Source organism: Empidonax traillii, unplaced genomic scaffold (genome assembly GCF_003031625.1).
Source record: "Empidonax traillii isolate 1590-97213 ecotype Southwest subspecies unplaced genomic scaffold, ASM303162v1 scaffold166:size2381449, whole genome shotgun sequence".
Taxonomy (NCBI): Eukaryota; Metazoa; Chordata; class Aves; order Passeriformes; family Tyrannidae; genus Empidonax; species Empidonax traillii.
Genome location: NW_020955359.1, coordinates 2197572 through 2220198, shown reverse-complemented (window position 1 = coordinate 2220198; position 22627 = coordinate 2197572). Strand labels below are relative to the sequence as shown.

The 22627-nt window shown below is 37.5% G+C and overlaps 1 long non-coding RNA gene across 3 annotated transcripts; it reads left to right on the top strand.

Annotated features, from left to right (window-relative positions):
- The first annotated feature begins 1326 nt into the window (after positions 1-1326).
- Positions 1327-22074, top strand: LOC114058281. Of its 3 annotated transcripts, none has more exons than XR_003571407.1 (5): positions 1327-1876; positions 4125-4190; positions 12653-12722; positions 15980-16105; positions 21573-22074. It is a non-coding gene; the product is annotated as an uncharacterized LOC114058281 (long non-coding RNA). The 3 variants fall into 3 exon arrangements; XR_003571408.1 differs by lacking the exon at positions 21573-22074 and adding an exon at positions 16701-17445; XR_003571409.1 differs by lacking the exons at positions 1327-1876; positions 4125-4190 and adding an exon at positions 11634-11787.
- The last annotated feature ends 553 nt before the right edge of the window (positions 22075-22627 follow it).

Below are 22627 nucleotides of genomic sequence, written 5' to 3'. Positions count from 1 at the left end.
TCAAAAAATCCATTTTAGCAGTCTGGAATTTGTCCCCTGCTCTTGTGAAGCTGAATGAGAGGGAATTGTTATTATATTTCCAGTTACCAGAGACATTTTTGTTTTACAGGAGTCTTCAGAATTCTTTTAGAATTTCCTTTCTTTTGAATAATTTTTTTTAGGAAATTTAACGAACTTGTCTTTTGGGGAGGGGGGATCTTTCTTTAATTCCTGCTAATGTAATTGTATCAAATATAATATACTTTCATCATAATAATGAAATGTTAGAATGGAGTAGAGAAATAGTGACAATAACAGAAAAACTGTAACACTGAAATTGTGAAAGAGGCCCACTCGTTATTTACAGTCAGCTTGATGTTATCAGAGATTCTCAATACAGAAACTGTAGCAGGAAACCCAGAGTTGATTTTCACAGAGCACACGCGGTATTTACCATCTTATATATTCCTTACTATGCCATCCCCAGATACTATGAAGAAACAAAAGGGAAAAAAGGAAAAAAGAAAAATGTGCTGCTGTTTGGTGTTCCTTTTTGTTCCTTTTTTGGTTTGTTTTGTTTGGGTTTTTTTTATTAATTGGGGGGGGGTGTGTTTTTGTTTTTATTTTTGTTTTAATGAAAGGGTTGAACTTTCCTTTTAAAAAGATGAAAAGTATAATAATAATAAAATAGCAGACTTGTTGAGGCAAACACATTGAAGTCATTCAGAAAAATAACTGCATGACATCATGGGAGAAAGATAGAACCAAAAAAGGACAAGTTTTGTAGGCCAAATAGCTTCTATTCATTCCCAAAGAATTTGCCCTACTCGCACAAGAATTGGGAGAAAGAAAGAAAGAAATAAAACCTTCATCCTTGGAAGCTCACAAAACACAAGTATGTTGTCCCAGATAGAAAAGGTCAAGAAAGCAAAAAAATAAAATGAAGACATGACTCTAATCAGGAACGCTTACTGAGAAATACTGACTTGCCACTTCAAAAAGCAGAGCTGAAAGTTCCTCCGGTAACCCAAAGAACTCCTGGAGCCATTGTGAGTCACTCTCTGTATGCTCCTGTTATCTTACATTTTCAGCAAACTAGTATTTGCATATAAAGGATGATTTTTGACACATTTGTCTATCTTGATCGGAGCAGCAGGAAGAGCTTTCCACCTTTCTGAATTCAGCGAGGTGATTCCCAGGCGCTTGCTTGGCACTGGGAAATTTGAGAGACATGAGCTGCTCCCCACGCTGGTCTGTGCCCTGTCATAGCTTACCCTGCTCTGAGGCAGATGGTGGTGTTTGTGTGAACCAACCCACTAGGTCAGGAAATGCAGCATTTGGGTTCAGAGGGTTTCCAGGACTGAGGCACTATGTAATCTCAGCTCTTACACCCCTTGACATATCCAGGCTGTGAAATAAATGCTCTCTGAATACAGTGAGGGAAATCTTGCTCTTCTCCACAGCCCTCTTTACCTGCCCTGTTTCTTTACCTGTCCTATTATTATTTTGTGGCTTTCTGTATTCCAAAGGTATCTGTCTCTGGACAGAGACCTGCTGCCTGCCCCTCTGTTGCCTCTACAGCGTCTAACCATGGCCAGTTGTCATTCCTGCCCCTTCCCCACTGTTGATTGCAATTTTCACATCATGTAGTTCGATCCCCTATCTTTGTCAGAAATCTTATTTGTCCTTGAACGTGTGCAATATGCATAAAAATGAATTTATTATCAAAGTAACATATAAAAGTCCTTGAAATTGTTATTTTTGAAGATGTTGTTAAACTTACACACTGTGTTAGTTACAGCATTCTCCTTTTATTAAACAGAATGAAGGAGCTACTCTTGTTGAGAAGAAAAGAGAACGGCAAAGAAAAGTGTCAGAAGTTTACAAGAGCAGGAAGGTAATATCAATAGGGAACTGGCTGTGTTATCTGAGGGCTGAAAAGGAGCTGGTTTAAATGGATACACTGGACAACATTAGGACAGTTTGGTACCTTTTAGTGCACATATATAAGGAATTAGATTTATTTTCTTGAATCAGTCCAGTGGTACCTTCAGGAGATGGTGCATGTTAAAATAGCATTATGGTCACACAGGAATGTAATTTCCAGAATAACACCTGAGGCTGCACACCTATACTGTGGTTAAGAGCAGATTTGCTGACTTCCTGGCATATAGACTTTGATAAGTTTTATTAATAAAATAATGACATAGAGTCATTGAGACACTTTTAGCTTTGTGATTTAAAACCGAACAACAGTAGTCCTAAGGCTCTAAAACACTAGAAAAGAAGTGCCATTCTTAAAGAAACTCAACTTACGAAATCTGCTCTTTGAGACCATGCAGAGTTGTAAGGCAGCAGACCAAGTGAGACTGAAAAGGTGGCTGTAATGATGAGCAGTGCCATTTGAATGTTTTACAGTCCCAATATGAGGAGTAATGTGAGATTTCTAAACTTCTGGGCACAAGCTTTGCACTGTGGAAACGTGGTAGGATAGATACCAATACTTTTGGCTCCTTTTGTTTATATGCATCTGTGCATTTCAAATCCCATAGTGTAGGCACTTCATGTGTGTACTCCTAAGGAAAAGGCTTAAATGTTAAAGTTAAGGAGCATTTCTTACTTGGGAAGACTGTGAGTCGAACCTTTCCAGCAATTTTTTTGGTAAGACAAAGTGCATCCTTCATGTGACTGTTGGAGGGAGGTGAAGTGAGATTACTTGACACACATTCAGGTGAAAGCTACATTTAGCTGCAAACTTGAAGAATAAATGTTAGTGTAAAATAATTTTTTTTGGCTACCATTAGGCTTGCAAAACATTTCTGTAGTAGCAATGTTGTTGCCATGCTAGTCTTCAGGGCTGCATATGTGCTACACAATACAGATTGGCCTGGTGCCTGTAGGCTTACATTTGGTATGCAGCTGTCTGTAGTTCTGAAGGATTAGTTTTAGGGAATTTCCAATTAAAAAAAAAACAAACCCACATTAATTTCAGAGCTATGAGTTGTGTGCGTTCAAATATCCACCTCTGATGGACCAGTTCCCTGGTAATTTCTGTGACCACAGCCTGTTCTTCTGATCCTTGCTCAACTCAGAGGTTTTATCTCTTCTCTAACAATGTTCTCATCCCACCTTTTTAAAAATGGCTGTTTAATCTCAGTTACTCAAGAGGCCCTCAAGGGTCAGTCTCCACCCAGCAAATGGGCACCTTTTTTTCCCCTCAAATAATCACTTGCAGGAGGCAGCTTTTCTGCCTTCCATCTCTTTCCCCAGACTGCACAGGCAGTGCAGAGTTAGATAAACAATATTTTTTGCATATCTACAGAAAATTGACCCTCTGAATCATGATAGAAATGCTTCTTCTTCTTGTTTCCTTACCCTGATAGAAAGCACTGAGAAAGTCTGCCAGTGAGTATTTTCTGAAGGCAGAGTCCTCATTAGAAAGCCCACATGAAATAGGCTTATGTGATAGCAACTAAAAAAAGAAAGACCTTTTCTTTTGCACTGTCCAGAAAGAATTCCATCCACATCCTTGTTTCTGTAATTCACTCTAAAAATGTAATTGAATGACCCAGCAGAATTACTTAGTAAATTGTCATCTAAATCCATTGAGCAAAGAAGTGTTTACTGTAACAGCCCAGAAATCTTTATAAATGTAATAGTTAATCCCTTACAATTCAGATCCAAAAAAAAATGTGTGCCAATATGCTCATAACTGAAGCATATTCATCTTTCTACACAGATGAAATACATTTGTCATATTTAGCAGGAGATCTAGGGAGAAAAACACTGTTTTCCATCTCAATTTTTAGTAAGAAAAAGGCAGTTGAAGTGGGGCATTAAAAAAAAAAGGGGGCATGACAATTTTTTTTTCATTTAGAAACAAAGAAAACCCCCCACCACAAAGGTGTTCAAGGTCTGTATTAAAGAATAACTTTCAATAACTTATGTTTTGGATTCTTTCAATTGCCATCCGTTTAGAGCATGATTACCAAAATGAGAAAATGATACATGGAGAATAAATAGAGGAACATTCAGTGTTTCATTTTTTTGGCATTATTAGTACATTTTAGATGGCATGTACTTGTAAAAATCAGAGCAGACCGTTGGAATTTGGATTAAATTATATGTTTTATTTCTTCCAACAGAGATAAATTAAACCAAATCCTGTGTAAGCTGGTTTGAGTTCAGCATTTCGCAATGGATGTGGTTAAGTAAGTACTGAACTAACCTATACACTACGTGTCAAATCTCTGCTTATAAACTAATGCTTCTGAGGATAGAGAAAGCCCTTCTTACTGTTATATTCCAAATGGCTCATGTGGTAATACATAAAATAAACATCCATAGAGAAAAACTGCTTTTAGTTTCAATAGCTTGTAGATTGAAGTTAAAAAGAAATCCAAAACTCCCTGCAACAAGCAATTAATTTTAACCCATAAGGCTAATAAAACAATGGCAAATATGCAACCTGCCTCACAGAAAGATGATTTAATGTCACTACTGTTCTAAAAAAGACAGTTTCACGTGTTGCAAGGCTTGTCTGAAATCCAGTTTTGAATTATCAAAATAGGCCTTGGTATAAAAAGCTCAAGGGTTTGTTTCTTTTTTGTTTTTTAAAGTCATGTGCAGCTGTAAAGATTTTGCTTCTATCCACTGGAATAGAAAGAACATTTTTTATAAACCATGTGACAGTGTTATTCTAATGGATTTTAGGCAGGAACTGATTGTGGGGGTTTTTTTAAACATTTTGAGGATTAGCAATAGGAACAGCAAATTTTTAATAACAGTGCCATTAATAACACATTTGTTCATAACATGGAAGATTTTAAAGTGGTTAGTAGAAGGATAATAAGAACTTGAATTTTGTGGACGATGGTCAAAAAGGAAGGAGACAGTGGAACTCAAAGCTGCTACAGAAATGAATCTGATGGAGCTGTAAAGGGTAGTCATGCATGGTAAAGACAATATAAGGTCAGGAAGAAAAATGGAGAAACAAATCCATTTTAAAAGCACTTAATCAAATTAAATGTCTTTTACCTTTACAAACTGCAAAGGACAGGTGAACTTTCCTGTGACTGTACTGCAAATATTACTTTTAATCAGGAATCCAACTCACTTCTCTTTCACTAAGTATAAAAATAAAAAATTGGAGAATAAACTAAGAAAAATAATTTGCAGTCATCCAGAAGATAAGCAGGAGGTGAGTAACAGGGTGGATTTGTGAACAGCAAACCATGGTAAGCAAGTCTGATTTCCCTCTCCAACAGGGGAGCAGCTCTTCTGAATGAGGGGTAGGCACTTGTATATTTTAATTTTAATAAGGCTTTTGAAAAAGGTCTCAACATTCTTATAAACTATCTAGGGAAATGCAATGTAGGTCATACATTAGGGCTGTGTGCCAGATTCAATTTCCCCCTCCAAATTATGCGATTGAGAACCTTGTGCAAGTTGGGAGATGTCTCATCTCACACGAGCTGCTTCTTCCTGGTAACATCACCTCCGAGGGAGACAGTGGCGTCTCATACACATCCCTGCCAGTGTGCTGGGATTCCTGTGGCCAGGGAGAGCGCGAGGAAAGAGGCAGAAATGTAGGATGAGAGTGCTGTAACAAGCTCAAAGAGGCTGAGCTATGCCTCCTAGCCAGCTTTATTAGCTCTCCTGGTGACAACTGCAAGGGCTACTGAAAACGCAGTATTTTTGGAATGGGGTCTCCTTTGAACAGGTGCAGTACAACTCTGCACCTGCCTTCTGGCCTTCCTTGCAGGAAGTCAAAATTTATGCATAGTTTTTTGTGTTGCTGTAGATTTAGTGGTGGTTGAAAAGTGCTCAAAAATTATCATGGACTTGGTGGAACTTTACAGAGGGGTCTTGTACATGTTTTTCTTCTATTTTGGTGTCTTGAAAGCTAGAATTGAACGTTAGAATGTAGTTACTCAAGAATCATAAGATAGAGAGGAGCTCCCAGTTTGTACAAACCAGTTGTTGATCAGGTAATGAGACACAGCACTATGGAAACCTTTTGCCACTTGGTCCACAGAAAGGGGAAATGCTTAGCAGGGAAAATGTAAAGAGCTGCATATGGAGTCACTGCTGACAGCTTGAGAAACAACAGGTGATAATGAATCAGCACCAACAGCTAACTGCTCATTCTCTGCTCAACTGTCAGAACAGCAAAGCTTGGCTTAGAAGTACAAGAATTAATTAGTTGAAGTCAGGAATAGAAGCAATGATCGTTAATGTGCCACCTGGGCATACTCATGTCCACCGAAGTCAGTGGATGGTGCTGATACCATCATCAATAGAGAGCAGGACAGAACCAAGCAGCAAACTAAGAGTGGCCTGGCTCTGCTTCTGAGTTTGTTTTGGAGGTAGATCAGGAACAGAGTTCTCTGTCTGCTGAACAACTCTGATCTGTTACTCATCAACTAAACAAGCCAAAACAGAATTAAAACAAAGCAACTCACCACCTCCAAATGGAGTGTGGGTGCCAGGTCTGCTCAGCTCTTCTCTCCAGAGTGAACCTGTCAGCCTGCACGTCCTGACAGTCCCATCGCCGCATGGGGGAAGGGGATCAAAGGAAAACATACTGAGAACAACACGTGAAGTCTTCTGGAGCCCTCAACTCTGAGCATTTCTTGCATGTGAGAACAAGAAAAGAATCTTTATATAAGGTTGAAAAATGCTTCCATAGCACTAAGGAGGAAATGTTCTTCTGTTAACACACCTCCACTCAGTGACTCATGGGCTGCGTCTCGAAAGCATAGCTTTAGGTGCTGCTTTGTAAATTTGGGGTGCAGTCATCTTAAGGTCCTGCGTCATCATCAGAAAGTTACTTTCAGAGTGAGTAACTTTTCAGGGCTCAGCCTTCCTGAAGTCTGAGTTGCCTCTGGAAGTAGCTCTTTCTAGCTTGGAGTCACTCCCCGGCTGGAGCTGACGTGGTCTCAGTGAGAGATGCTCTGGACAGGTACAGGATACCTCTGGCACAAAAGGCTTCTCAGCTTGTCTCCACACAAATGCAATCAGCTGCCTTTCCCCTCAGGTGCCTCCTGTCCCAGAGCTATAGCAATGAACAGGTGTGAAGGGATGGTGACTAAAATGCATCACGAGTGGAATGCTCTCAGCTCTGGCTATTCTGTGCCAGTAGATGCACTTCTGTCCAGCACAAGAATGAAGAACTGTTTTTGGTCAGATATGCAGCAGAGACCCTTGGTCCATGGGATCAGTTTTGGGTGTGATTGGAAGTGTGGTGCTTAGCAGAGTACGTTTTGCCTCACTGACCTGAACAGAGCCAGTGAAGGACTGACAGGAGCACTGGTCATGAACAACAGACCGGCCCCAAATGTCTCCCAGCACATGGGAGACATGCTGACTGGGCATCTTTGGGGACTATTTGTAACATTTTTTTTGTTGTTTTTTACTGGGTTTTTTGGTTGGTTGGTTGGTTTTTTGGTTTTTTTTTGACATTTTGGCTACCAAGCATACACACACTCTCCTCAATCAGCTTTCTGAGGTCTTCCTTCCTAATGATCATTTTCCAGTCACTGTTGAGATAAATAACAACACATAACAGTAAAACTGGAAATAGTGGAGCTTGATAATCATTAATATTATTACTCTGAACTCTGTTTATTTTTTCCCCTGAATTCTTTGTAGAATTAGTCTAAGTGGTGGCATACAAGAGATAATTTTGGTAAATTACAGCAAAGCAATTAGAGAATGAGTTTAATTTACAAGCAGACATTTTTACTGCTATTTTCTGGGCTGCTTCATACCAAATAAAATGCTTGGTTTCTTAATTATAGGTAATAAGAAAAAGACTGAAGAAACTAATGACCAAACCAAAACATTTCATATTTGATCATTTAGATACAGAGACAAATTAAATTCCCTCTCATATTACAAAAATTGCATTAAAACTGCTCTTACTTAGGATAGCTCTTAGTTCCGTAAACGTGGTATGTTTAAAAAAGAAAGTTCAGTAAAGTGGCTTAAAGTTCCATGAGGTGGTTTAAACAGCAGAGCTCCCTCTGAGTGTGGCAAAGTGTCCAGGGATGTGAAGGACTTCAGAGGAAGTTGGACTGCATTGACTTGTTGGGCTCTGAATCTCAGGATGAGCTGAATGCAGTTCAGAGAAGCAGGAAGACTTTACAGGGATGATTTTACAGGAATGGTTCAGTAGGGGTGTACTTAGGATCATAGAGGAAGAGTAAGGGAGCTGTGGAGTTAAGGGCACACTCAGGTGTCTTCTGTTGGGATTCCAAATTTCCTCTGTGGAACATTGGGAACTGTGTTGGAAGCAAGGGCTTTCTCACACTTTTAATGGGTGATCCAGACATTTCCTGATGCAGTAAAGCTGCAATCCTGTGCAATCTGCTCCGGGTGGACCTGCTTCAGCAGGGGGGTTGGGCTACATGATCTCCAGGGGGCCCTTCCGAGCCCAGTTGCTCTGGGATTCCTCGTGACTGATGGCTGAGAGGGCCTGTCCTGCCCAGCACAGCCAACCACAGAGCAAGGGAGGATTCAGCCAAGAAAAGCCAACATTTCTGTAACACATCAGATGTAAAAGCAGGAGGAATGGAGAAAAGCTGTGCAAAGTAAAATAAACCTTAGGCAGAGGACCCCAGAGGACTATGGTGGAGGTGAAGAGAACATAATCAGCCTTCACGAAATCTTGATTAAACAACACTGGGCTGAACGAGACAAACTGTGGCAGAAGTGTACCGGTGTAATCTGCTTTATTGTCAGACTTATCTACAAATATCTTGCCTAACACGGGTAATTGTAATGACTTAAATATTAAAAATCCTAGCTAGGAATTACTACAAGGCACTACAATTAATAACTCACCTTTTAAAAATGTTGATAAAAGGAGGCAGCAAGACTGCTGTCTTTAAAGGATATTAAAGGATGACTATTAAAACTTTTTGCCATTCACATTAGTATTTTGAATTATGCAAATTATAGTTCTGTGCTTCCCTCCAAAGGTCTGTAGGCAATAAGATTTCTCCTTCCAAATGTTAATTTTTTTTTCTTTAAAGAATGTGTGTACATGATTAAACCAAGCTTGCCCTTCTACCTAGTTTTTAGAGAAGAAGCATCTTTCTATTGGTGTATTATAGGAATGAAGCTCCCTCCCCCTTCACAGAAGATGGCACAATTCAGAAGTTGTTTCAGAACATACTCAGTTTAATTACAGGATCAGTGAACACAGCAACGTTTTCTTGGCAACAGGTAGAAAAGCTGGCAGTTAATCAGTTTCTCTGGAGCTGTTTCTTGGCATTACATCGCTGCATTAGAAACTTGGATTTCATTTCTTACTTTGTTTTTCTGTTCCCCTGCTTCATTTCCTCTTTATCAGGTTTTTTTCTGGTGGTACATAAAAATAACATGCTGCATTCTTTGTTCTGAAGAAAGAATTAACTCGGTTGCTTTTGGAATCCATAACCAGTGGTGGGATGTGGTGAGAATCCTGTGCATATACATATGCATTATCTGATAATAAAGGAGGGAGCTAAATGAAGATCATGCACAGCTTGGAGAAGTGGAGAATGTTAAACTGAGATAATTACCATTGCTGAACTTATATATTAAAATGTAGTACATGCATAAGGAAAAAAATCAGTTGGGTTTCTCATGTCAAACTGCTGGTACATCAGGCAGGAGACAACCCCCAGGGCAGAAAGGGAGAGAACAGCCAACAGTACCTGTGACGTTTGTTGGTGTTTGATCACTGCAGCCTTGCTGCCTTGCTGAGTGCCCCATGCAGTTCATTTCTACTGACCACTGCATGCACTAAGTTGAATTTAATACTTGGAAGCAGATATGATATATTAAGAGCAGTATTTTCAGAGAAAATATATTGTTCTCCTTCCCTTGTCCCTTTGAGAGGCTAAACAAAACAAACAACAGAGGTAACTGCTGACTGAGGAGAGTGATGATGTAAGTCCTGTGTATCTGCACTTGACAGAACAGCGTAATTTTCCAAATTTTGCAATTCAGATTGCTAGGTTTTTAATACTTTTATGTAGTCATACGTAGAGAATATGAAGAATTAATTAATAATCTGCACTGGATCCCTGATGGAGCTCTCTGGGTAAAGATGAGCCATAAAGAATGATGTGCTTAATAATAACTGATAGAACTTTTAGAAAATTATTTGTATAGTTGTCTAGCACTCAAAATCATCTCACTTTTGCTGTATTCTTACCTTTATTTTTATCATCACTCCCTTTAATGCAATTTGAGAAGAGTTTTAATAATAATTTGCTTTTCAGAAATAAAAAGTTGTATTTTTGCTCAGATACCTCATTATTTTTGTGTTTGTACACCATATGGAAGACATGAACAGGCAGATTCTCCTTAGGAGCCTGTACTCAGGCCTTAAAATTTGAGTTCATTTCTGGAACTCTGTGCAAACTCAGTTCATCCAAAAGGAGAAACAGCATTGGAAAGAGTTTCTTTTCTGTCATCTTTTCTGCTTATTTATGTCTCTGTACAACAGTAACTGAACGTGGCTCCCACTAATTCCTGTCATGTCCATCGTCACTTCTGGTTACAGTTTCTTGTTCTGCAGTTTTTGGGGCAGGGTTGGAAGGAGTACCCAGATAAGGTAACTCTACTGAAGTTCTTTTGTCTTAGGACATAAATTTGCCACATTGCTGAAGTAAAATATTTAAATGTTGAGCTCTGCAAATCAGAATGTAGGGCAATGCTTTATTAAGTTAAGATGTTATGGGGTGTTTCGTTGAATGCAGAGCTTTAGAGCTGGGTTTTTTTTCTTATATGAATTGTGGAACAGACTGAAAAGCACATTTGTACCCTTCCATAAAAACAAAACAAAATGTTTTCAGAGGCAATGGGGAACAGGACAAAAAGAGTTAACAGTCAAACAGTACAACTTCTGGAGAACTTTATACTTCTCCTCTAAACATTCATCTCAGCAGTAGCCTAAAATTTTAGTTCAAATTTTCGCATGGTTTTATGAGGTGTTTATAAGACTTTTCAGTATTTTTCAGCAAGTCTGGAAAGAATACATTAATGTTTTTTCCAAAAGTGTTTCTTATCTATGCCTAGCTCTCACTTAAGTGGCTTGAGCTTATCTCTAACAAATAATGGGTTTTTAAGACTGGGATGGCACAGCTCTCTGCCCATACATGCTAGATTTTCTGCACAATTTCTGTAAACTGTACTGTCAGAAGAACAATGGAACTAGAGAATGTTTCTTTTTCTGCAGAGACACCTTCATTCCAGAGAAAGATTCTGTTTGTCTGATAAAGTACATAGGAAATATTAAATTCAGTGCTGAGCACCCTGTGTTCCAATAGCTTATTGACTCAGGTTGGTATTACTTAGAGTCACTTCCTGAACTTGGGGGCTAAATTATGCAAGTCCTTGGGAGCAAGACTCGTGTTCAGCTCAAGTGTGTCACTAAATCATGCCTCAAGAAAGGGCTGTACTGAACCTTTATGATATTATTGGGTATTTTAAAATTTGCAAAAATCTAAACACAGTGTCTGAATTTGATTTCAAAGGATTTGTTATTCCATTGGTTTTAGTTCTCTTAGAGAACTCATTCTTTGGAGCGCTCAAAGAGGAATTTCCTATTTAATGCTACTTTTAGGAGTGTTCTTCTCAAATTTGTCAGCTTTGGGAACAGTATGAAAGACATGCCTTGGATTTGCTCCTTTCATCTTGTTTCTTCTTTCCTCTTGACTGCGTTCTTATAGTGCAGTTTATTGATGATGAATGTGAGAGTAACGCCTGGTGATTTTGACTCACTTCAGATGAGAAATCTGAAAGTAACCACCAGTGAGTTTGACTCACTTTTCATTTCCTCTCAGGGCTTTCTGCTTTTATTTCTGGGCTTAATCACTATTATTGTAAAAATATTTGTTGTCTCCACAAAAGTTCCCAAATGATTTTGCCTGTGCCTTGGGTGTGCCGTGTAATGGACCCACACATACACATGGTTAATGAGCTGCCAGTTCAGTACAGAACTTATTTTTTCTGAATACAAAATATACTTTTATTCTGTCATGCTGTACCACACTTAAAATACTTTTTCAGGAATTTACTCAATCTTTATTTAGATGTGTTAATCCTGGTAAAAATGAGAAAATATTTTTGGTAGCTAAACTTAATGAGGTAATAATTACTCATTCTTGTTTTACTTTTGCTAGATTTAGTATCTAAATTTGGGGCATGAATATAAAATCTTTCCTGTGCCCACATTTCCAGATTTAAAGTACTTAGAAGAATCCACACTTATTCCAGCAATTTTCTGTACTCTGAATCCAGAATGAATATTCTGTTTCCACTTCAAAGTGTGAAAAAAATAATTCCTTTCTAAGGTCTTTATCTTATTTATTTCTAAGAGAATACTTATTAATTCACATGGCATTTACTGTGACTTCTTAGTAGTGTGTATGATTCTTCTGCAGAGGTTCTAAGTTTGCAGAGTAGACTCTTACTATTAGTCTGGTTCTCTTACAGTTTTCCTCATAGTAAAAGTGAGTAAAAAGCTTTTTCTGAACTGAAATCGTGGGCATTTATAGCTTACTTTAGATCCATGTAATGTAGAAAGCAAGCAAATTTGTATCCAGTTTTTCACCTGGATAATTTTCAGTCTGATTTTATATTTTTCGTGATCTTTTAATATGTTGTTTTCTATTAGCTGAGCTGTATTATTGCCATGCACAACATCGAGCCACATGAGAGTGAGAAATAGAGGACGGAAAGGAAAAGTAAGAATAAACAACTTATAGTCTTAATAATTCTTAATCAGCTACTGCTTTTGATACTTTAAACATGGTGATAATTAATGTGGAAAGCTCTGGAAGCCTTGGTAAGCTCGCTTGATCATCTGAAGAATGCCGGGACTTATTAGGGAAAGTTCATGATTCATACTCAAGGATTAAGCCAAGGGAATCTTGTGACCTAAGCAGCCTGGCTCTCCAGTGGTAAAAATGGGATTTTCTTATCTTACACAAAATAATAATTGAGACAGAGAGCAGGGATGGAAGCAGACAGGATGCATTGATTTAGGAGTCAGCAATACTTGGTGCTGTTTTGGCGAATTGTTGGCGTCGTGATGGAAATATAAAGTTAAATTATAGTACATGAAGTGTTCCATAGGGATGAATCAGAGCATTCCTGAGACACAGTAAAGATGAGAATTGTGACATGAAATGGGAGGGGTTTTTATGTTCAATGGCTGAGTTATCCTTAAAACATTTTTAGTCATTTGCCTGATTGGGGGAATTGCTCTTCCCAATCACTTCACAAACACAGTCACAGTACAGTGACACAGTCAGCACTCACAGCCACTGCAGGCAAGATTTGGAGTGATGACATGAAATCTACTCCTATTTCTAATAGTAAACATTGACTTGACAGAGTCAGTCAGCTTCAGTTTCCACAACTGAGTTAATAATTTGACTTTTGATTTGTGTGTTTGGAATCCTGAAAAAGGACCTTTGAAATATGAGCAAGGAAGGCTGTACTGGGTGAGGGAGCATTGCAGAGCAGCTCCACGAGACAGTCACATAAACACACGCTGGTCCCTTTGCCGAGCTCACCCACAGGAACAAGCTTGGTCATATTTAGATGCCTTGCCACCCTTATCCTCTCTTCTTCCTTCTTTTAGTGTTTTATCTTACTGTGTTTCACAGCTCGGAAGAGAAAATGAAAATACAAAAGCCAACCATCATTGCTCTTTGATTGTAATCTGATTCATGAGTATGAGAGAAGTAAATTGCATATAACTGATGATCCTGTTGGCTTCTTTAACAGTCATGCCATCAAATTCCTCAGCCTCCACAACGCAGAAATCCCTGGCAGGCCCTGAGGGAAGTTTCAGTTGTGGCCTTTGTGGGAACTGCATAGGTGGGGTCACAGCAAACTCCCTTCTCAGTACGGCACAAATCAGTGAAAGGGATGATGCTGCAAGGGCCACACTCCTTCGAATAACAGCAGGGCTTTGGATGGAGTTCTCTGGAGGAAATCATACATTTAAAGCTCTTTGCAAAGAGATCATTACAAAATGATTTCCCATCATTACACTCCCGTGCTCAGTTGCAACATCTGAAATTCATGTTTATTCAGACCTTCCTTTGCAACTTGAGTTGCAGTTGAAATAAAACAAATTATGCAGTGGGAAAGTATAATACACAGCAGTATATACAGTAAATTCCATTAGCACTATAAATTATATCTTTGCTATTATTAGCTAAAGATGCCTCATTTTTTAACATTTATTCCTGTAATCAGTGTATGTAAGAGAGGGTACCTGCTCCAGAGAAAAGTGGGCCCTAGAACACATTTGTGAGGATTATATAAATATCAAAAATCTATGTTTTGTATTGGAAAAATATTCTATGTTTTCTTCTCATATCAGAGTTAAACTTGGTGTGAATATTTAAAACTCATATACATAATCCTGACATTTGTATGGACATGAATTATCTCTGTTTTCAACACAGCTTTGAATATCAGAATAGAATATTTTACCCATAAGAACAGCAATAAGCAAAGCAAGGATTATGAAAAACTTTAGGTGTTTTAATTTTCCTGTAAACATTGCAAAACAATAGCCAAATATATTTATTTTCTGCTGAGTAAAAAGAATTAAAAATCTTCAGTTCTACATGGCATTGTATCCAGGCAGCCCCATTCCTCTGTGGAGTTCCACCAATTGAATTATCCAATTCTGATTACAGATCTGCTTGCAAAAGCACAGTTTGCAGAGGGAAGGATAATACATTTATATATCATAAATAAAAACTACTTCTGCAGTGTTATTTAGACTTAGGATTTAGATTTTGGAGCCAAAGCCACCTCTTTTCTCACGGCAAGACTTTGGCTCTGTGTAGTGGGTACCACCCATGGATATGGAAAGCAATGAACACTGGCTTACAAATTAGGAATAATGCCAGATAAGATGAAACTATTTTAAATATTAGATGTAAGGAACAGAATTATAAAAATAATCACAAAATTCTATCACCTGAGACAGGAAACAGTTTACTTGGCTTTATTTAAAGTAAATATAATTGAAATTCTTGCTGTGACATGGACTGTATGTTCTCTGACACAAAAGGTCTCACAGTAGATCAACCAAAAGACAAACTCTGGAATATTGACAAGAGCTCTATAGAAATGCAGTAAAAGTCAAGTTTATGACATTTTATATAGCTTCAAAGAGAAATTGTTTATCAATGCTGAAGTTCCACAAGCAAGTAAAATGGGTTTTCTTTCCAAAAATAAAGTAAAATGAAGGCATAATGTAACATTTAGGAATATTTACATACCCAAAAATACATAAATGTAATACCTTTCATTTATTTTCACATTCAGGTTCAATACTCAGGATATAATATCTGAAGATGGGGGGTTTAACAAATGTTACTGTAAGAATGTGTGTTTTCAATTATCTACGTACAGTCAGCATCTGAGATTATTTTACTATTGATTTTGCATGCCTCGATTTTGAAATGTATTTTTGAATATTTTGAACATTCCCAACTCCCTGATGAGAGCTGGACTGGATAATTCCCCAGGAACAGGGTCGTTTTTCACTCCAGGGTAAAAGAGGGTAAAGGCTTCAGTATGACTGGGGAAGGGGGAAGAGAGAAGTACAGAGGAAGATGATTTTGGCCAAATGTTTCTTTTACAAACATATTTTCCTTTAATATACTTTGTAAGTAGAACATGAAATCGATTGCTATAAACCCCTCAAAGTTATATATTGGAATAGTTACCTTAAGTCATTTTATTCTCTGCCTCTATATGAGTGATGCCACTATCCATAACTCAAAATTAGGAAGGATTTCTTCATCACAGGAAATGGGCTGAACAACTCAGCTTTAAAAATACCTGGAAAATAGAGATTACTGTAAAAATAATGCTGCACTGTGATGAGTTTTAACTTGCAGTGTTTATTTTGACCACCTTTAAAAATTTCATGGAAGTAACTGAAACTCAGTCTTTATCAACATTTTAGGAATGTGGTGTATGGGCTCTGTAAATTCCACCAGTGCCCTTAAATTTCACAAACAGAGTGAGGTTCCAGAGTGCCCTGCAGCAAACTTGGATGAGAGAACAGTTATTTGCTGAACCTTTTCTAAATGTAAGTAACTTGGGCATTTTGTCACAGAAAGTCTTTTGTTTGAACAGCCTCATTGTAATGGCTAATTAGGAGATACCTGTTTTGCCCAACTATCAGCCATTTGAAGATTGACCAGGTTTACAAAACTCTGTCATAGAGGCTGAAATGCATTTTTCCACCTGGAGCAAACTTCATTGCTAACTAAATCAAACCTGTCCCCAAACAGAACAGAGAGCAGATACAGTAATATCACATCCATAAGTATTTCACTAAAAGCTGTCAGAGAAATAACAATGATAATTAAAATCATATGACTATTTAAAAGACTTTTATTTTCAGAGTAGAAATATTTTTCCACGGTGAAATTATTGTGAAGTCTCTCCGAAAATTGTTATAATGCTGATTTTCTTTTAAAAGTGAGAGAGATTTCTGCAGTATTTATATACTCCTACACATGATTAATGGCGTCAGTGCTGTCTTTTTTATTAGCATGTCTTTCCGACAGTATTTATGACATTAGAGGATTAATAATCAAGTGAAGGCTGCAGTCAAATGAAGTGCAGAGAGCACCACAAAGGCTTCTCCTGTGTATTTTAACCAGACTATCACATTTTAGGGGAGACTCTTCACCTAAGGACAGAGTTTGCCTTTCAGGCAAAAGCCTCTGTAATTTGTAATTTGTCCATGCTGGTAAAGACTCGAGGAATTCTGGTGGAATTGTGTGTAAGTATTTGTTCTGGTGAATAAGTTATCTTCTTCACTTATTCAAGTGAAGCCAGTGAAGATTTTGCCAGAAAACTTCAATCCAAGCATTAAAATCCCTTTTTAATGCCAAAAGGTAGCAAACTAAAACCAAGTTGTTTTCTGTCTCTAGCCATTAGTGATTCCTTTAGGTCAGTGTTGAAGGTGGCTGGACTGAAAATGTGCTTTTCACATTATTCACTGCAGTCAAACAGTTGTTTTAAGGATAAACCTCATGCTACAGCTAAAAATCCCTGCTACAGCTGGGAGTGAGAGTTACATTATTAAAGGGCACATGTGAGGAGTGTAAATACATGGGGAAAATATGTACTCGTATCACTGAATCATGGAATCAAGTATTTGTCATGCACAGCTTGAAATAACAAAGAACCCAAAACTTCTGAAGGAAGAAGTGTAGTTTTGCTGGATGATTTCTGTATTATGCCAGTCATTTCACAGCATGCTGCAGCTCAAAGCTAGTGCCTGAAATGTGGCTCTGGGATAACACATCCCAACAGCTCTTTGGTCCAGCTACTGAAACAAGGGAAAAACAGTTTCCCAGTTATCAGGCGATGTGCTGCTCTATAACCAGGTCAGCAGGACATTCCCAGTCTCATTTCTGCCTCACGTCACAGCCCCAGCCCGGACACGGGTGGGAGTGAAGGGACACACAGATACACAGATTTACAGATAAAGAGCTGTGTGACACTTCCCCTCACGCAAAACATCCTCACTGGAGTGGCAACTCCTCCTGCAGCCAAGGGGCCTGATCAGATGTGGAATTAGGCATATGGCTCATGGTTAATTTGTTGTGCTCTCTCCTCCTAAACCAACAGAAGTATTGCAGAGGAATGAGTACAAAGCAATTGCCAGTAGTAATATCTAGAAGGTCATCATCTTTATTTATTCAGTGTGTTAATCCAGCTCTCAGAGTCTGTGCCAGAGAGAATCTCCTCTGGGAGTGGCACCAGCCATTTTTATCAAGCAGCATTTACAGTCTCCAATGTTTAATCACTCTGCATTTAATAAGAGAGGGAACTTCCCTTGGTGAGCACTGTTGTACAATTTGGGATTTGTGAATATAGCAAAAACTTTTCATTTTGGTAAATAATTTGGCAGGTAAATATCAGCATGGATAGTTCCTTAATTTCCCTACTAGTTTCTCACACTTTAGACTGACTAATGCTCCAGATTCCAAAATCTCTCAAGTTTCACGTTATTACCTGTCAATTGAACTATTTGCTGTGTTGAAATGAAACCAAAATCAGCTCAGGCATATTGAATGTGTTAAAGGGAATTTGGTCTGGTGATTTAAAAGCAAAACCTATTCAAATTAAGACTTTTCCTACGTAATACTCATAATTTATAAAAGCGATTTACAGGGATAAATACAGAAGTAGGCACTCAGAATAAAATGTTCTGTCAAAAAGAACATTTTGCTGTGTTCCATTAGAAACAAAATGGTCTCTTACAAGTGTATTTGTTTAAAGATATGCTAAACTTATGGCTGTGCAGATCAGTCTCTTCCAAATGGGTCTTTGCCTTTAGAAATGTCAGGTAATAAAGATACCTATTTCTGCAGTCTTTGATTTTCAGTAGAGCTTCTATAAATAAGGAAATTCAATAGTTTCATTATAACCTCATAGTACAGGGGTTTTTACAACACAGTGTTTAATGTACAGTCTTGTATCTCTGAAGTTTTATCAATATGATGGTAATGACAAAAATATTACTGCCAGAATTGTAAGCGGACAATTACTAAGTAAAACTGTTTTGTCATTTAGACTTTATCTTTGATCACGTTACTTCTTTTTGAGTCAAATGTCTAGCTGCTTAATTTTTTATGTGACATTAGCCTTGTCTAGTACAATTTAAAATGTGGTTACAGGTGGAAGTTATTACTGCGTGAGAAATACTCGACTTTTTCTATATTCATGCTTAATTTTATTTTGTCATTTAGAGTATCTGTAGTTTGCATGAATATACTTGGCAGTTTATAAAGTGGTGTCATAAACAGAATAGGCAGCTACAGTGAGACAGCATTAGAATAGTCCTGTTTTCCACTATTTCTTCTGAACTTGTATGTAAGAAAAATAATGTGCTGGCTTTTCATTTCTTAATCCTTTAAGGAACATAGTGAATTTAAGGATAATTAATCTCCCTTTACTTTGGGTGTCTAAAACTAAGTTACAGAGATGAACAAGATGACTGAGGAGTACCCTATTATCAGTGAAGAGAAATGGGTGCTGTCAAAGAGTTATTCACCCTCTCATATGATAAGGATCGAAGATAGTTACGACTCAAAGAGGAATTTGCTGAGTTTTGAAAGATTCTACTCTGAATCTGGACTTATTCTGCAAAACCAGACCATCATCTTTAGGGGGCTTACGCTGTTAAGTCACCCTACAGCCATTAAAAGTGGATTTTGTAGAAAAGGGGTATTTCCTTTACGTCTCCTAAAGCAAACCATATGTGTGTGTATCTGTCTAGCTAGAAATATACACAGGTAATGGTTGCATTTGCTCCTTAAATGATCATTTGGTGCAGTGAGGCAGTACCAGGTACAATACATTTCCTGTATTCTGAAATGTTTGGTCATTACTTTAATCACTCAAATTTAGGCCTTGGGTGAGAACAATCAATGTGACTGTAAATCTAAAAATTAGGTAGAAATAGATATTGCACCTATAGGAGTACAGATAACGTACTTTCCATATTATCAAAAACTTTAATCAAGATTTATTAAATTTGTAACATTTTCTACTTCAGTACTAACTAAATTAGCCATGTTTGATAGGAATTCTTTCTATTACTCTACTCAGTTTTTACTTTTCTGTGAAGAACTTATCATTCAGCTCTGTAGTACTTTTTTTTTCCATAGAGGAGGGCTCTATTCTTCAATTCCATTCATCTTTACATGCCATTTGCTGCTTTACTGGGATTAACAAAGCGTTCCAAGTATTTTAACAGGAAAGTAATACATTCACAAAAATTCTCATTAAAGTCTTTATCTTCAAGTTACAAGAGACTGCACTCTTTAATGATTAAAAACTGCATACTGAAGCAGCACAGACTTAGAGAATTATTCTGATAGTACTTTTGTTACATAGATTTGGGAAGATCCCTTTCTTTGCTCCCACATTCTTGTGTCTTGGAGCTCTTTTACTATGGTAATAAAGACTGAATTCTTACTCAGGGATATAATCTGTGGCTGTCAATGACTAACAAACACATCTCTTCTGTTATTAAAACAATTCCAATGTGGAAAAGTTCAGTTTTAAATGTAGAGGGTCAAATTATACTTGAGGTGAGTAAGGCTACAAGCACACCTAAATAGCACCTTTCCAACAAACGTTTATTGCCTTACAATTGTCTCTGTTTCATGAAAAGTTGTACGGATTCTTAATTCATACTTAATTCATATTTTTTAAAATTCAGAAGGGAGCTCTATGTGATTTCCTATCAGTACAGGAATACATTAGGTGAAGAGCAGAGATATTGATATCTGGGTGCAGAGATATTGATATTTGAGAAGAGATAAATACTTAGAGCTCATTGAGGTGAATTCCTGGTGCACCACGGCTGAGCCATTGCTTCACAACAGTTTCTCCACCTCCAAATAATCAGAATTCCCTACAAAACATTCTGAAAAGAGGTGTTTCAGAATCAGGGAGTGCTCCCAACATGCATCCTCCAACAGAAATACTGCTGGTCTGTGGTTTGAAATGAAGGGGTCCTAGAAATGCTTAAATCCTAAATCCTTCTGCAGCGATGTGTGAGTAGGAGGAGAGATGGCCTCTCAAAGGTGATCTGGACCACACTCAGATCTTCATTCTGATCCAGTCCCAACGCTGAAGCAAAGCTGCTGTGAACTGAATTGTGCAGTCAGGCCTGTGATGCTGCAGTTCCTAATCCATCTCGGGTTATCTCCGTATTGACTAAATACAGATACAGTTTGTTGCTCTGGGAGACAAACACACATTGCAAATTAAATCAACTGCTGGAACAACACGAATATTTTTTGTGCCTAAGGAATGCTGGATGTTCTCAGAGAACATAGACATTAAGAAATGCAGTTCCTAATTGCTGTTATTCTCCATGCACTTTACTTCTGCAGGAATTTGTGGTGAGTTATGGATGCATACATTTGTTTGCTTCCTATGCATATGTCTTCTTTTACTTCTCTCCCTCAGGTTGCCAATGCTTTGTTTCTCAAAAATAAGTTCTCAAAAAGTACTTTTGCAAAGTCCTGGGGTGGCAGGTGTGTGAAAAGTGACAAGAATTTGAGGCCAAAATTTGAAATGTTTGTCCATTGCAAAGGAAATAATTTCCATGGTAATGATAATGGATGGTATTCATGGTAATGATAATGGATAAATAGGAATCCTTTGGACACTGAATACATCTTGCAATATTCAATACAAGGCCCTGTGCTATGAAATTTTGCAAATTCTTTTGTACATTGAGAGGTGATATAACATGGTATTATGCAAATCCCTGCTGGTATCTTGCTATTGTTTTATGTCTTTTCCATTAATGTGAAAGAACACACAAAAAAAGGAAAAGTTGACTGTAGAAGAAGAATTATGCATTTGCCTGCATATAAAGTAATTCATGAAAACAATTTTATATGTATTTATACATTTACAGATAAAACAGTTCTGGTTTTTCCTTCATTCATGCATTTAATTTAATAACTTTGAAAGATTCAGATGGAATAGTAACAGTTATATAATTTTGCCAACAGGTTCCTTGCAAGAGTGTTCTGAAAAACACGGAGTCATTTCAGTCAATGAGTTGTTGTTCTCCCCCTCACCACATTTCTGTGGCCACTGTCACCAATGGAAATCACAAGCTTGTTTTTATTACTTGAACTGGTGGGTATTACAAAAATAGTAGATCCAACGAAAAATGAAAATGAGACAACAGCTTGTTGTCTTAAATGCATTAAAGTCAATACCTACAGAACCTTTCAGAATTACATCAAATATTAAATGGAGGCAAATAAACATTATTTTAGCTTTCTTTTTATTTTAAAGATCTATTTCTGAATATTTTCCTGTTCATTCTGTATCAGTAGTGAATTTACATTCCTGTGCAAAAAGACTTGGAGGTAACTGCACAATTTAGATTTTATAAGACCAGTGAACAGGTACTGGGGCTCAATGATTTTGTCTGAACTTTGTTGTAAAATAAAAACCAATAACTACAAACCATGTCAGCATTGGGAACAGGGTATAAATTCTTAGGTAAGAAAAAGATTTTAACACACATTCATTAACTACATTATTTTCAGGAAACATTAACTTAGTTTTAAATAAATCCTGCATTCAAACATTACATATTTGGCCAAATGCAAATATCTCTTAGATAAAAACAATAAAATATTTCCTATCTACATTCCTGCTGACTTATGTAAAGTTAATATGCAGATACAATTTTGTGTGACCATTTCTTTTATTTTTCTTTGAAAAACGTCCTAAGAGATTTAGATTTATCTCTCTCAGGCATTTTGGAACTGGCTTGATAATAATTCTTTGGAAGAGAGATTTTCCTTTAAGTGTGCTAAGGTATTTTCTGAGTTCCAGAACAATCTGAGCCAAGACTTCAGTTGATGGGAACTTCCATACTGCTACTTGACTTAATGTTGATGTGTTCCAGCTACCACGGGAGTCTGTTTTTTTCTCTGGACTTAAATCAGTGTAACAGAACAAATAGCAAATTCTCCATTGAGGTCTCCTGTCATTACTCTAAAATTGAACAAGGCTTTGTTGTCAAAATCAGGGTGTCAAAATCAGTGTT